The 17,223-nt window shown below is 41.7% G+C and overlaps 1 long non-coding RNA gene across 1 annotated transcript in view; it reads right to left on the bottom strand.

Moving 5' to 3' along the window:
- The window catches only part of LOC125000946, a 61,366-nt gene extending 45,222 nt beyond the window's left edge, over positions 1–16,144 (bottom strand). The window contains exons 1-2 of the long non-coding RNA XR_007111418.1: positions 15,881–16,144; positions 12,513–12,610 (exon numbers count right to left, since the gene is read on the bottom strand). This is a non-coding gene — a long non-coding RNA (uncharacterized LOC125000946). The remainder of the gene's footprint in view (positions 1–12,512; positions 12,611–15,880) is intronic.
- Between the last annotated feature and the right edge of the window lie 1,079 nt (positions 16,145–17,223).

Here is a 17,223-nt window from a genome sequence, read left to right as displayed (position 1 = left end):
GTCGCGGACAATCTGTCACGTGCAATGTACAAACGTGACAGCGCGGCTGCTTAGGAACAAGGACGGCGGCTCTAAAATGCAGTAAACTACAGAATGAGATTCTTTAAAAAACATCAAGCTTATAAAAAGCTTAGGATTCTGATGTAGACAAGGAGGCTATTCAAGAGGGGAAAGGAGAAAGTCACTACGCAAATATCAATGATCACGTACGTGATATGATGATAGCCGCGTGATGGGTGATCATAGGGAGAAAGAGACGCATGCAGCGCTATTAGATTAACGCCTTGATGGGCAGCTCGTCCACCGACAAGAGGGCGAATGGCGGGAGAGGTGAGGAGGTGGTGAAAGGAGGTGCAAATACAATATAACCAGAGGACATCCAAATCATCAAACTGGCGTGTGAAAGACGAGAAGCAACAAACTCTTCCCTCCAAAGTCATGCGTCCACATGGTCCCGCTTAATAAATCTCAATCACTTCACTCCTTGTTAGTATATGAAGCATATGACCTCTGCCTGCTCCATAATTCTTCACGCCGGTCAATTAAAAAGAGAAGAAGACTTTGCACTCCTCGGTATCACATCGAGGAGGTTGTCCAACAGCACCACACTGTGACCTCATTACCCCTTATTACATGATGTATTATTACCAATTTAGCATGTGTACTTGTAAACCTGTGAATTATCTGGAATGGCTGCTCATCCATCATCGTTAGAAAGTGTCGTAAAGGTTGTCAGCGAAGCAGCTTGCGGCGGTCATTTCGAGACATGTAGCAAGAGGCTATAAAAAAATAACAAACCCATTAAAAACATACATTCAAGTCAGCGGTCACGGTGGTAGTAAAACTAGTTTTCACAGTATTAACTGAAAATTACGACTAATAGATTATTAAATATATTCCAGATTATAAAAAGGTTTGTTGTACTGTTTATTGATCATCCAACCAAGAAGGAGGTATTTTTACTTAGGGTTAGGGTTAGGTAGGGCGTTTATCACTACAGAACTGGTTGCAGACTCGTCACCTCTGTCCCACTTAGTATCAAACATATGTGACATCTAGGATTTAAAATTTAGACAAGCAACGGTAAACCATCTAGCCACCTTGAGGCTAGTGTTAGCATTAGTGTGCATGCTACTGTTGAGAGATATTAATACCGACAGTTAAAATCGCACCTCCAATTTCCCAACTATGTTCTCCTCATCACTCATTTAAGTCCACTTCTCTCATGACATCACAAGCTTCCTGATTGGTCATGATAATTATAACCCTGTTTAATTCAACGTTTTACCCCAAACTGGATTTATTAAGACTCCCTACCCCCCTATGTGTGTATGCCATTTATAAAAATACATTCAATATAAAGCTATCCCTTATCTCTCTACTACAATATGTTGGATTCATGTTAATGTGTATTTAAAGACATTTAAATTTGTAGGGGAAATTTAAAAAAAAAATAAAAATATATAAAACAATTGTCTAATCAACCAAAAACCCTGCAGACCCTCTAGGGGTCACAGACCCCCCTGTTGAAGACCTATGCTGAGGTGGATAGTTGTGGTATGATGTTCAAGTCATGTAATTTCATGCATGTTCAAGATTAAATATGGTATTAAATACGGAAGTACTGCACAATTACTTGTGTACTTTGAGCCCGGCCCAAGGGGCATTTGTTTTAATTTCTCTTTTGGGGGTTTTGGTCTCAAACAGTCATCTAATCAGAATCATTTGGGAGTTTATGACGAGAAACGTCTCCCAGATTAAACTGCAGACATTTCCAAGACAACACTTTTTATGACACAGCGGTTGCATCAGCAGCCTTCTGCACTGTGGTCTGCTGGCGTGGCGGAATCACGGAGAGGAACAAGAAAAGACTGGACAAACTGACAAAGAAAGCCGGCTCCCTCCAGGGCTGTCCTCTGGACTCAGTGGAGTAAGTGGCTGAGAGGAGCAACCCCTCTTACCCCCTGCGCCAGACTGCTGGGACCTGAGGTAGCCATTCCAGCCAGAGACTGCTGCGCCCTCGGCACGAGAAGAACCGCTTCCGGAACGGCCTTTGTCCCTTCATCAGTCAGATTCTTTAATGTCAGCGTTTCTTAGCACCGCTGCAGAGTTTCCTCCACAAACGAACGACACAGACATCCTCGGGAAAGCACATCTGTTTGTTCAAATAGATTGGTGGAACAAATACAAAGCCATCCGAGCCTTAAATCAGCCTGTATTAGAAAAAAAATGAGGCTATATGCGGGGGAAGTAAGTGTATTGTCTGGATTGGTAAGGTGCAGAGATGTCTGTTTTTGTGTGGCGAGAAGACAACAGAGATCAAAGTGTGGGAATGGAGCAGAGACAGACGGGGCTGAAAGGGCATGGAGGGTATGAAGGGTTGGGGCGAGCGGGCAGGAAGAGGAAATGAGGAGGAGCAGCGGTTGGACTGGAGGGAAGGGCAAGCCAAGTAAGCACTTTCCTGTCCATTTTTCATCAGGCGGGGCAAATTAGGCCAGGCTCGTCTCTCTTTCTCTCTGTTTTTTTTTTTTTTTTTCGTTCTTCCTATGTGTGTGAGCATATACTCCCGCATTCCTCACACGTCTCCTCTCCTCTCTCGGTAAACCCAGAGCGCGGGATAGCGTCGCTCCGAATACCCTTCTCAGCATCCTGCCTTTTCACCGCCTCTGATTTATTAGTCGGTGGGTGCCGTCCATCACACCGTGACGCAGGGAAGCATCGTGTTTTCTCTGAGTGTGTGTGCACTTCACTCGCCTCCACCACACCGCCTCCTCCTCCTCAGCCCTCTCGCTCATCTCTCTCTCTCCCCTTGTTCTCTCGTTGTGAGGGCATCTCTGTCATCTCGTTTGCCGTTTCATTCGGTGACCCGCCGACTCTTGGTTGACTTCTTTCCCTCTGAAGCCTGTCATTTGTAGTCCCACAGTGTCTGCCATTTGTACTCCCTTACATGAACCGACTAGAAGCTGACATTTGGATAAAGGAAAAATACTTGTAACCCGTGAAGGACAAAAAAAACAAAAAAAAAAAAAATAAAATAATACTTTTAAAGCAACAGGTAGCACATTAAAATAATGAAAAATCCAGAAATCTTCCTGGGAAACAAAATTAAAAAGAAATAAAAAAAAAGGCTGCTGAATTCTTTGATCATTGCTTGGTTTGATTGTTTTTCTGCTGGTTAAATCTTCACGGACGCTTTCAGGCAAACATTCCACATATGCTCCAGATAACGGAGCAACACCGCAATACTGCAACTTTCTAACTTCCCACAGAAAGTTGCATCTCTACCGTGCTACGCATCGATTTTCTGGTTCAACCGCACATGATCCTCCCCCTTGTCAGCGCAAGTCTGACTTCTAGTTCTTTTTTATGAACCTCAGATTCTGTGGGAAAATCGATGGCTTTATACAAGTGTAATAATCAGTTCTGGCGCGCTGTCAGCGGAGGCACGACGGTAAGGCTTTCAACAAGTCTTCACCTCAACCCGGAGGCACAGAGCAACTGGAGCAGAGGTTTATTTAACCAAAGTGTGCTGGGTTAAAGAGAAACTTACACACAGAAACAAAAGAGAGGTCCTGAAGCAAGGCTGAAGACGAAAAGTGGCATGTCAGATGTTTTGTTGATCCCTCCATCTAACCCAATCTCCTCTTTTTGTTTGTGAACCGACAGCCTATGAAGTGGAATGACGGAGACTTTAAATCACAGGGACGATTCAATGATTGGCCAGGAGAAATCACCCATCAGCCTTAGCTTTTGTCTAAGCTTCATCAGCGCCCCCTAATGTAGTGTCTAGGGAAGCAACGTGCTATCATTGTTATCAAAGTTTGCAAATCAAGGGAAAACATTTTAAGATTTTCACATGTTATTTTATGGCGTAAAATATAAGAAGGTAGGGTTTAGGGCTAAGGATAATACTAAGCAGTCTGTGTTACTAGCATCAACACTATGTGTTGAACACATTGAGTTGTGTGAGGTCTAATAGAACGTTTTAATGGTGCATCGTCCTACATAAATCCAGAAATCGCCATGTTGGAGGCACTCAGCAAGGTAAACAAAGCCCACGGACTGAAGTAAATTGTGGAAAATGGTGAATTCTTGCTGTGTTCTTGGCTGTACCAACCAGGCACACCGTGAAAAACATTTGGAATTTTGTAGACAGGCAAAAGCTATCACAAATCAGGTAGAATAAGGCCAGAAGTTATCAGAGGAAAGGAGGCGCTTCTGGTTAGCAAAGCTAAACCCGGATCTACGACACAAAAGCCTGGACAACATCCGAATTTCGGCCCATTTCTTGTCAGGTAATTGAAATGTTGATAGCAGCAACTCATTACTAATTTTGTAGTGCATTGATAATAATATTATTCATATCAAGCTACCACATGTGGTAGTATTGACTTATATCTGATTCTGATCACATTGATTTGCCTGCTACGGTAGCAACACCATTCTTAAAATGTTAGCTAAAAGCTAGCTAGCTAAATTCAGCTGTATTTCTCATTGTGTTCCAGGTAAAAAGTCTGATCTTTATCAAAAGGTTGACCCAGGTTGGGTGCCATCTGTTGGAATGACAGGCCCCCAAAGATCACCTAAAGAAACAAGTAGGTTGATAGCTACTTGGTAGCTTGATATGATTTATATTATTACCATTACACTAGAAAATTAGTTAAGAACCGCTGCTATCAACATTTCAATTACCTGACAAGAAATGGGCCAAACTAATTTGGATGTTGTCCAGACTTTTGCCTCATAGACCGTGGTTCAGCTTTGCTAACCACAAGCGCCTCCTTTCCTCTCATAACTTTTGGCAGTCTATAAAATTCCAAATGTTTCTCACAGTTTGCCCACTTGGTACAGTCTAAAACATGCCAATTTTCCACAATCTACATCAGTCCGTGTGCTTTGTTTAGCTTGCCGAGTGCCTCCAACATGACACAGTGATGACGAGCCGTGAAAATTCTCCATACTTTAAAAAAAAAGGGTAAAAGCACTGGTGTTTAGTTAAAAACAATTTAATCCTCCTTCAGAAACTAAGACAAATAAAACATGTAAGAAACAAAACTGCATCTGTAAGAGTAATTGATTTTCATTGTTGTTGTTATACACACACACAAAAAAGGGCTGGGTGGATGTCAGGGTTGCTGTCTGGGCAACAAAACATCTTAACAATATGAGTCATATGGCTGTTTTGGCTGATTTTCTTATTATGAACTGATTTAATTTAGTAGGATCACAGTCGGTAAGACAAATTAAAATTTTCAAGGATTTTCTAGGATACAAATTTTGATCAGCTCAAAGACTTACAAAGCAAAATATGGATTAAACAGTTTCTACAGTATACGGAGAACCAGGATGACCATAGAAAATGCAGACAGTTCACTCACATTGTTCTTCCTAATTAATCCCTTAATATGACAACATGTTTAATTTGCAATCAGACTTCTCTTTTATCAGAGCTACATGTTCTGAATTGAGCTCTGATTACAGTCCTGTCATGTTCTCTTTTACATCGGGACACCCCCATCCAATGAGAACAATGCAATTAACTAAATGAATGAGGAACACCTCAAGTGGCAGGTTACTCCCCTCAATTACCAACATGCTTTACAGCTGACACTTGGGAAATAAGATAAGCAGGTAAATGTGTTTAGAGTAAGTGCTAACAACAAGGCACTCTTGGTGATGACTAAATGCCCGTGCAGGCTTTGGGAAACGGGGAGGGGGGGCATTGGCAGTAACAATGGAGGTGTTCTGCCAATGTTGCCCGCATGGCAGCCAGCATAGGTTGTTAGTTTGAAGCAAATGCACATTAGAGGAGAAAGTAATTGTGCTCCCCATCCCCAGAATGAGGGAGTCGGCTTTTTAGCAGAGTCGCAACCAATCAGGAGCGATAGAAAATTATTTTGAATAATACATATGTGAAGCCTCGGTGTTGCTATTAATAGACTTTCTGAGCATGTGATCACATAAGTGGGCACAGATGAGCGTGAAGATGCTAAAATCTCTACACCGACATGCAGGGAGCCTTGAAAACATTCACACGGCACATCGACGTACATTGTTTTGAGTTCCTGTTTTTTCCTCTTTCACACAACCTTAGTTTGAACTTGACTAAGAATAGAATGCAAGAAACAAACAGTTGGGTGATTATCCATGACCTAAGGATTTTAGATCCGGTGTAAACAGTGCAGCAGCACCAGTAGTCTTGTAAAGTTTTAAGGAATGAAAGTGTTGGTCTTCACTTTCACCCGGACTAAAATACCTCAACGACGATTGGATGAAAGTTGACATACGTGGATAAATCTTAAAGCCTCTGGGGAAACCATGACTTTTCCCATGGTGCCATTACGAGGCTGACATCTGGTGTTTTGACTTAAATGTCTAGTTGGATGTCAGATGGGTTGCCATTAAATTTGGTGCAAATAGTCATCCCTGTCTGGATAAATTTGAATAATTTAAGTGATCTTCTGACATGCTTGGCAACCTCATTAATTTATTTTTCCTCATTTGTCCAAGACTTTACTTTTTTAGTCTCTCGCAATCTCACATTTTCAGACCCAAGACCTGCAGAAATGGAGCAGGTTCTGACCTCATTAGAATCATTAAAATCTAACCGAGCCCGATTATGGATCTGTGTCGAGTGTCAGTAGTCTCTTGAAACTAAATGGACCAGTGAGGGCCAGGAAAAGAGGCAAAATTATGTTAGACATGTTCACAAATTCACACCGAACCTTGAACTGCAATATACTTCCTGTAATTTTGCTCAGTTTCGGTGTGTGTGCGTGTGTAGATTTTAAGTCTGACTCCTGAATAAAGTGATGTAGATAATGACTGAACTGTTGTCTTTAAGTTGTACAACTTTGCAACTATTTTTCTTGTTGTGTTCGGGAATTGCTTATTGGTGCGCTTCATTAAGGGACTCTTTCTCAACTCGAGTTGTGAGTCAACACGGATGTTAAATGACAAAAAAGCAGCAAAAGGAAGATGCCACTCTACCTGCAGCAGCTTGAGAGCCCTCAACCGACAGGACAAAGCAGAAAGGACAACTACTTCTATTGATTTGCTCATTTGTTCTTATTATGCAGTCACATTGAAAACCCTTTTCGTCAAGCCTATTAGTTTGTGCTCTTGGCTCATCTCCAATGATTATGTACACTTAAGGTTTGAAAATAAATGGAAGGAAATGAAAGCACCTTGGCTTAACCAATCTTAAAAAGTTTACTGATGTGTTGGGAGCATTTCCTTCCGCAAAGACATTTCCTGCAAAATCTAGCATTAACTGAATCCATATTTGCACTCCTATCTTTCAAGGCCTTTGGCTAATTGTAGCATTACTTTGCTCTTTACCTGGCATGTCTATATTAACGCTTCTTCATTGTGGTAATTATAAAAGGAAAAAGAAAACATAAAGGGTTACACTCTGTGTACTCTGTCAGTAACTGTGGTTAAGGAGGAAACAGCTAGCTGAGTAGTTTTAGGAGTTGCAATATGGTTTGTTCTGAGCGTTTTTACTTTTGGTTTGGTCTACATGTGTAGACTAAATTGTAAGACTGTTACAATTATGTATTTTGTTGAATAGCAGTAAAAAGGGCTAAGCTAATGGTTAAAAGTCACGCGGTTGTGTGGTGGCAGCATGAATGGGTGGACTGGAACTCACTCTTAAGCCTTCTTGTATTTGTGAAGGGAGGTACTCATTTGAAAGTCCCAGTGATGTGCCGGATACTGCCTACTTCTGTTAGCTAGGCCAGTTAGCTGGTGTCTTCTTGTTGGCTGCAAGTTGGTAGCTGACTGCTAGCCTGCTGGTCGGTTTTTCAGTTGGACTGGGCTTCTAAATGTGATTTGACTAGGATCTTGGCACAAGGAATTGTAACATCATATCCTGTGTAACAATGAATGAAAAAAATGACAAATGTACAGAGCAACGTGTAATTTGGATTACCATAATTACATCACTAGCTAGCTTGCAGAAAAAACATAAAAAAGCTGAGATGTTGCATTTTACAGCCAGTATGGTATCATGACATGACAAAAGCTAAAAATCAGCATGTCTTAGACTGACTCGGTTGTGGAGTAGGCACGGCTTGGTCTCACACGCCATTCAGTATGCGATGCAGCATCTTTGGTATGAGTAGAGCTGACAATAGCTTCACAAATGTGTGAGGTAAACCTTTGCATGTGTTGCTGCATGACAACTCTACAAACCCCTCCAGACTGCATTTAGTGGGAAAGGAAAACCTTCAGGAGAACAACGTGGGAGGCAATGAATAGAAGAGGGCTGTCGAGCATGGGACACACATTTTCTCATTTATGCTAAACCGACCATACAATATGTATTGGAGAATAACCCCACACATCATAAATACAAAAGCTGATTACAATGCTTTTCCATCGAGTGCAGTGCAGTCAATTACGCTGCCGCCACATACCGTGAATACATCTAATTAACTGAGCGGCTGAGCCTCTGCACTGTCATGTGACTCACGGGGAGTTCAAGGTTGAGCGGTGAGAGCACACACTCACGCATTTTACATCATGTGAAGGCACAACCACCGAAACAATCAACATTTCAGGTCAACAGCGTGAGCCGCGGGAGGTCAAGAGAGGGTTTCATGTGATGTTTATACCGTTAGTAACCTGAGTTGACATTATTGTTGCACAAGGGTGAAACCAGACATAGGAAACAAGGGTTTGCTTACAAATGATTTATGTACAAATGATTCATTTTGAAGGGAAAATATTTCCGTTTCATTTGTTTGATTGGATTCTCTTCACCTACTGTCAGGACCATTGCCTACTGTTTATTGATATCAAGCAGCTGTAGCGTTTTTTCTCCCTGAATGACATCTGTATTCTTGGGACATTTCAATAGCCTGAAGGACAAAGATCTGGTGTTTTGCTCAGCTTGGAGGTGCAGGACATGCACTAATGCTTCAGCTTTTACGTTTTTTTTTTTTTAACATTTTCCGAGAAAGTCTTTATGGAACCTTTCCACCTTAACAAAACAACTGCAGAACATCCATCCAGGGTGCTGGTTTGGAAAAAAAAGGCTTTTAAACCAGGCCCTCTTAGTCAAAAGTGCAGGGGCCATGCAGGGAATCAGTTGCTTTACTTCTTAGAAATGACTCTCAAAAGAAAGCAGCCAAAGCTTGGTCCACTTTCCCCTCAAATTGGATTTGGTAAGAGTTTCAGAGGGATGGATGGATAACGAAGAGTACGGCCTTTTGCAACTACACGGATATTGATTTGCATGGCTCAGACTTTGAATATCTCAAACTTATATTAATGACAGGTTCAAGAATCATCTGTCTTTCAGCTCTCGATTCACGTTGTAAACGGTTCAACATGGGATACGTAGGTTGTATACGTACATCTTGAAGCCACCGATAAATTCAAGTTCTGATTCAGTCACCTCTGGCCACTTTCCGTTTGTACGTTTCCACTCAAAGATTAATCATAAACCACTAACTAAATAACCACAACCACTTATACAACAGCCAATCTGTCTCCAGTAAGTATGCTAACAGTGTATGATACTTATTTGCATCGGCAAACATGTATTGAAACAGTATATTTTCTATGTAATAAACGAATGATGTTAATTTTGTTTTCAGTTTTTGTGCAATTTAACAGTAAAACCATTTCTGAGAGTTTAGATATTAGAAATGGTCCAGGGTTTGCCAGCAGCTACGCATGTTACAGCACAAATTAAACCTGAATTCAGAGGCTTTATTTACAAGCAATACAAAGTGAATGACCTAGATTTGCTTTGGGTTTGTCAAACATTCATTCCCAGTGGACATGCACATGGACCTCTTTTTTTTTTTTTAAACAGAGTTTTCCCTCCATTCTTTATGGAGCACTGATTGATCTCTGTCCACAGGAAAACACCAAAGCACGATTGACACGCCATCAAGAGGGTGAAAAACCAGCACTAACTCAAGAGCCACATTGGCCAAGCAGAAGCCAGAGAAAGCTATTACCTGTTCCAATACAACAACAAACAGTGGCAGGAGTAATAGATTATATGGCAGTGACCCCCACAGCTCAATCAAAAGCCTGTGTTCCTTAACCGTGAGACGCTTGTACGCCCAGTCTCTATTTAATGTACAAAATTGTTGCACCTTTAATGATAAATATCTGTCATCCATCAGTAAAGTTTTGCAATGAGTACATTTTTGTGGGATCGTCAAATTTATGATTCTCTGAACTACTAAAATCTCAAGAAAGACCTGGAATTTATCAGAATTATTTAGCATCAGCAAGCGAAACATCTGTTCTTGCTCTTGGGTTGAACAAGTATTTGAAGAAGCGAGGAGTCATTTTGAAGAATTTCTGTGCAGCAGTTTCATCCGTCTCGTCCGAAACACGACGGTTCATTGTCAGTGTCACAAGTCAAATATGGAAATTTAGACTTCCACTGTGGAAGTTTCCAGTTTTCTTGGCATTTGCATTGGATAATCTGTTACGTGCTGCACAGGTGGGCTCCAATACCTAAAAATGAACTCCGCATGGTTCTCAGCCAAGGACCCAAGAGCAGAAGTATATGTACAGATACAGACAGCATTGTTTGCATACAAAGCAGGTATGTGCTACACACCGAGTACTTTATAACTTGCAGGCGTACGCAACTCTGCCAGATGGATGCTCCTGAATCGCCTCGCTGCCGCAAATAACACAAGAACTCAGCTCCAACTGTACAACCACATCTGTGCTCTAAAAGCAATAGGTCAAACATAAGGCAGCAAGAGGTAACACGACCTAGAGGAAGATGCATTCAGAACCACCGGTGTGCACAACTAAAGCTAACTAGCTCCAACCACAATCTTCATTATCTAATGCCTGAGCTGGCAAGCTTTTAGGCTTATTACTGTAGGCAAATGGGGACAAAAGCTCTCTGTAATTACTCCGCTTCCCCAGTGGGTGAACGCGGCCTTCTCAGGGAGCTTAGCAGTGGTTTTCCATGTAGCTCGCACCACATATCAGCTGGAGAGATACAATACATGCTGTTCTTGGCTTTCGTTTTCCTCCCCCTTCGCTCCTCTTTCTCTCAGTTCCCCGCTTGCTTCTCGCATCCCCACAGCCTCTGTGCAGCTCGCTCGGTTGGCTGAGGTTTATCCGACAATGAAAGGAAAAATAAAACGTGGAATAAATAGGCGGAGGATAAAACGGACAAGAGAATGCCTTTCAGCTGTACTATTTAACCGTTTTGTCATTTATGTAGGCTAGTTTCTGAGAAAAAATGTCATATGATGGATGGATGTGTTTTATGTAGAAACACATAAAACCTTGTAAAGAAAGACATCTAAGTTACATTTAACACACTTTCAACACTGAAGGTGTACGACAACCTATTCGCTCAAGAGATTCTTCTCCAAGGACTCGGTTGTATGAATATAAGCTTTAGATAGTAGTTGTATCAGTCCTCGGGTAAAATGAGTTCTCGCCACAAACAAATCACTCCAGGTAGCGACTGCGAGCATGCCGAGACCACACTCTCACCGGTCTTAGCTTGGACAGTTTCTTTTCTGGGACACAGCGCAATTGCTGTGTTCACATGAGCCCAAATGAACCGACACGGACTGAGGTGTTGAAAAGTCCTGGCAATTTCGTCACTGTCATAAAGGTATCACTTATCAAAAAGGAACAAATTCAACCTTTCTATTGTTGGTGTGTTTTCATTTGTATCAAAGTTGGGGATTAGGTTGCGAGCACTCTTCTTACAAATCGTGCCCAGTCAGTTGTGTAGACAACGACTAAAGAATACAATTTATACATAATGAATACAATACTGAATCTGAAGACCTTGGTTCTTACAAGAGGTTAGCATAATACCACCAACTACCTCACTAATCCGAGATTTACTCTATAGTTTCATAACAAGTACCATCTTTCCATAAGACCTGTGTTATACTCTTTATTACAATTGTAAATTTCTATTAAGTCTGCACTGCATATGATGTGAACTTGTTGAATAGGTTTTATATATATATATATATATATATATATATATATATAGGCTAATGTAGATGTCTTTTCTTTTCTTCAATTTCTCTCAAAAGCTACCAGGTCACAAACTTGTCTGATGGTTTTATCATCTTTTGTGCCCGCCCGCTGAGGGAAACACAAGCTTTTGTTAAGGTGAATATATTCTTTCTGCCTTTGCTTGAAGAGTTTTCTTTTATACTCGGCGCTCAAGAGTCTGCCACGATTTAACCATCTCCTTCAACCGCACTTGAAGTTCAAACGTGGACCCGCGTGACCTTTCCCGAGGAGGACCACGGCGACTTTGTCCAGCAAGTGATGTGTCCGTTCGAAGAGGAAGCCATTCTGCAAGTCAAACAAGGCATTGTCCTCGCGCTAAGCTGCTCACGGCAAGAGAATATTCTGATGTCGTTGCTAACGCGGTGTTACTGTACCTGTTAAACTGCAGCTTCATCACAATATGTTGGATTTCTGTGCTTGCGAGCGATGGATACAAATAACTCTGACTGGCTGGCCGGGTAATAACGAGGACTTACAGTAGTGAAGCAAAGCCACCGTGACGACTCGCCAGTCTAGGGGAACCTTCAAAACCTCCACCATCTGCGTCTGTTCTCTTCATGAGCTGTAGTTTCATCTGTGAAATGAGAATGCAAATCATATTTAGTAGTGTGAGAGTGTGAACTGGCAAGGCAGAACATTCAATTCAGTTCTGATATTACCAACAAGGAGAGGGAGCAGGAAAAAAAAAAAAAAGGTAAAGCCCTACGCAGTGTTCTTGTCACAAGTCCAATTCTACAATGCCTTCATTACAGGATGTGTGGAAGGTTTATTCTGCCGATTTCCACACTCATTTCCCCCACCATAAAACCTTGTTTAACAAAATAACGTATAACTCCATCTGGGACGACTTTAGAGGCTGTTCACACTTTCAGAATGGGACCATTTTGAGCCATTTATTCTAAAACCAAGACAATAAAGTCAGGCCAGAATCCATTTTTGTCATATCCAGATCACACCAACAGAAGTGCTGGGCAGAATACATTAGACATAGTTGAAGTAGAATAGAGCTATGGAGGACAACATGGATTCTGTAGACAGTTGCTGAAATAAACTAGTGACAGGCAAAGCTGGAATGAAGTAAATGGAAGTAAATGGCGCCTATGTCATTACCGTAGTTACACAGGCACAATGATGTGTGGACACAAATTACATCTGATCACTTGCAAATCACTTGAGAAGCAAATCCATTAACAAAAAGCTTTAACGCCAAGCCTCGTCGACTAGTTGACATTTCAAATTCAATCCAATTACAGAAGAGAACAAGTGATACGAGACACGTTTCCTGGGAATGGACCACTGCAGGTTCCAAACACAATTGCCACCCTCACCCCAGTGTTTCGTTGCTGTGCTCACTTCCCTAATATATGCTGAAAAAGAAAAATCTTACTTTTACAACTGTTACTAGAAGCAGTGGGATGCTTCAGAAATACTTTTTATTTTTTCCTCTGCCAAAGTGAGAGCACTTTCCACATAGAAGATTTCTGTCCTTTTCATTTTGACATTTTTGTGCACCAGCGTTCGAATCTAAATTTGACTGCAGCTGACGGACAGCACCGACATCTAAATCTGATCAAACCACATCCTCGCGGTCTTGACGTGGCAGATTAGACTCCTCAACTTTTCCTCACTTGCACAGCATAAACTTTAAATAACAATTTTTTTGCACTTCACCATACGGACTAAATTATGAAATTAATCTCGCCTTCACAAGTGTTCCACAGGAAACTTTCATTATGTTTTCATATCATTATATTATATGCTGTGACAAAGAGATAACCACCAGCTGGGTCCAAGCTATTTTGTCTTTCTAGCTGCCACCATTAGTTTTGTCTTCCTTTATACTGGGATATAGTTCAAAATTTATTTTAGATTTGGCTATTGCATGCACAGAAAATGGAAGGCAATGGTGGGTAAATTCACCAGAGTGGTGCAAATGGACATTAAGACGAATATGGGGCTTTATGAATACCAATGAATGCACAGGAATGAGGAAATACATGCAAGATTGGAAGAAAACTGCATTAATTTACTACTTAATTTGAAAACGAAGCTAACCACAAGCACAATGCCCCTAAATGGCAATCGAATACCTACAAATCTGTGATAAATATGCTTCAGAACCTCAACCTCTAAATTTCCAGTTTCCAAAACAGTTTGACTCGTTAGAAAACAAGCAGGTCATTTTAGGAATCACTTGCTTCCTGTAATCCCTCAAATAAACCAGACAATACCCAGATTTCATCATGGCTTTTGACGGTCTCAAGCCCCAAACTGGAAGGCATTAGCACCAGCCTCAACAGACTTCGACTTCGTAGCAATCTGCCACCGGGTATTCAGATTCGCTTAACATCCACATGTCATTCAGTTCTGATGCGTAAGAAACGAGCAGCATTTTCTCAATGCCTATTTTTTTCCCGTCTCACTACACTGTTGATTCCAATCAAGTTTGAGTGGCATGACGTGCTTTGAGGGGTTATTTATAAAAAAGATCTTGGGTAAGTGATCACAGCTTTTGTAAGAGCCAAGAGGAAATGAACAAAAGAGGTAATTGGTCTCAAACTTTGTTTTTGAACTTTTAAAGACTTCTGAACCAAAGATCATAGTGTTACCTGCTACCAGTGAAAAGAATAAACTTTGTCCTACAGTGTGGGCCCTAAGTGGACTTGCCCAAACAATAAATATCATTATTTTTCCCTTTGCTCCAAACCACCCAAAAAACACTAAACTGCAGGAGGTTTTTCTTCCCTTGAAGATTTCAGTTATAGAAAGTGTAGCCCAATTATACTTTGGACAAACTAATCCTTCACGTTCGTGCTGGTCCCCTGACTGCACCCAAGTCTCCATCCATTTTTCCTCTACTACTACATCAAACTCAATGTATTTAAAATTCCCCATATGCTCGCAGCGCTGACCTTCCGTCTCGTCCTGGTTTTGACCGGCTCCCTGCATACCGGCCCTTGTTCCTAAAAAGGGTAAGATTTACGACTCTGACCTCCAGATTCTTTGATTCAGCTAGCTTGCGTTAGCGTCTTCCTTTGAGGGCCGCCAACATCCATCAGCCTGCGCGTCTTGACCTGCTGACTTTAACCTTTCATGGAGACCTACTTGAACATCTCGTCAGCCCAAATAAACCTGTGACCTTGGCCTCTTGGAGCAGCGAGGACCGATGTACGTTTAGTAACATTTTAAAAAGGCCACTTCAACGCTATAGATTGTGCAAACAATCCCAAGCTTGGGTGGCAATTAAATCCCCTTTCCAGCCTGAGCAGAGGTAGCCTTGTGGATGCTTTGTGTGTAGCATTCTTGCACAAGTCGAGTCAACATTCAAAGCAACACAATGCAGCGGAGATTTGCATAATGACGACACGCAACTCCGCAAGTCATGAGATTGAAAGGAAAAAGCATAAAAGAGGGATACACTTGAAGTCTTTGCCATAAAAAATAGGTACATTAATCTCTGCTGGATGTAAGGTTTTGCACATGCAATGATATTTACTCATTTTTTTGATTCATTGAGCAGGGAACGGGAACCTGCAAGAACCTTTTCAGCACTGAATTCAGTCCCTGAGAATCCTCATTGCATCAAGCACCAGACCAATCAGTGGATCTAGCATCAGCTCTCCGCATGTGCCCTTTTGGATTATTAGGCGTCCCTGATTATTGTAATGAAGTGCATCTTTTCAGACTTTCATTTCGGGTTTTTTCTGATCTTTCAAAATGAGTGGATGGAGCTCAGGCTTTGAGAAGGTCAAAAATCCTCAACTGATAAATAAGCACACAAACATGTCATGTGATTGATTACACCGGTCCAAGTCAAAATAAGTTACTTTAATCTCAAACTTACTGTAGTAGGTAGCAGAAAGATACTGTCAAGAAGGATGATTCCAAAATGCTCTCTGTACAAAAGACAAAAACAGCACAAGGAAAAGAAATCCAGGGGGAGGAAAAAACAAAAAAAGCTCAAAAAATGCATGGAACAAGGGGGATACAAGTAGGATGCAGGATAAAACGTCGGAAATGGGGAACAGCACACTTCATCTGAGGGAGAGAGAAACAGGATGATGTACTCAGGGAGAAGCCAAAGGGAAACAAGGCACAGGTGAAACCAATTAGGCCAGGGCAGACAATCACAAAGGAAGGTGAAAAAAGAAGAATAGGAGGGCAGGAAGTCGAACGAAAACCAGGGAAGACACTTTCAAAATAAAAGCAGGAAGCACAAATATCAAAACCTGGCAAAGCTCTGAAAGACTTTCCCTTTGTCAGCATGAGGTAATGCTAATAAAAATGTGTACAGATATCCACAGTTGGGTGCATTCTAACATGCACTGATCAGGCATAACATTACGACCCCATGCCCATTATTGTAATTCTGACCAATCAGAGACACCCACAGTGATCTGTGGTGTCTGGCAGCAGAATGTTGTTAGGGGACGTATCTCTGTGGAGCTGGCTGCGGCTATCAAGGAGTGTCATTGCTATGGGCTGGGGGTGCCTGGTCTGGTCTACTGTGTGGTACATGTCTAAGTAACATCCACACTCATGCCAAAGTCCCCCAGCAGAACATTGAAATGTCACAGGATGGTCGATGTTATTTACTTCTCCCGTGGTCATAATCTTATGCCTGATCAGCGTAGCTGCTAGACTACAGATGCACTAAGGGATCAACCCCGAGTCCATGATGTTCCGTGTACCTGTCAAGTTCAATCTCTGCTCATGAAACGTATGAGCGGCCATCCTTGTCTGCCCCTTGGCTACCTGGTTGATTGATGGAAACTTTCATGATCCCTGCAGGATGAATCCTCGTGTCTTTGGCAATCTGCTGACCTTCCCTCAAATACCATCGTGAAGAGGATCCTTTTAGGTTCTCCTACTATTTTTAGACACATGTCGCCACAAAAATAGGCACAGATATCAGCGGTTGAGTTCCATCTGACATAGCCGCTAGCTAGCTACTAGGCTGCTGTCGTTTTTCAAGTTGAATTCCATTGACACAATGGTAAGATTAGAAATACCCAACATACTGACGGATAAACCTTCAGTCTCTAATATTTCATGTACCTGTCAAGTTCAATCTCATAAAACGTGTGAGCAGCCATCTATGCTATCTTCCTCAGAATAGCTTAACAAGGTAATGGGTCTCCACTGACTTTGGGGAAGACTTTTTTGTGGTTAGCATGCTGTTAATTT

The sequence above is a fragment of the Mugil cephalus genome, chromosome 23, assembly GCF_022458985.1.
Source record: "Mugil cephalus isolate CIBA_MC_2020 chromosome 23, CIBA_Mcephalus_1.1, whole genome shotgun sequence".
Classification (NCBI taxonomy): Eukaryota; Metazoa; Chordata; class Actinopteri; order Mugiliformes; family Mugilidae; genus Mugil; species Mugil cephalus.
This window is presented reverse-complemented; position numbering and strand designations above follow the sequence as displayed.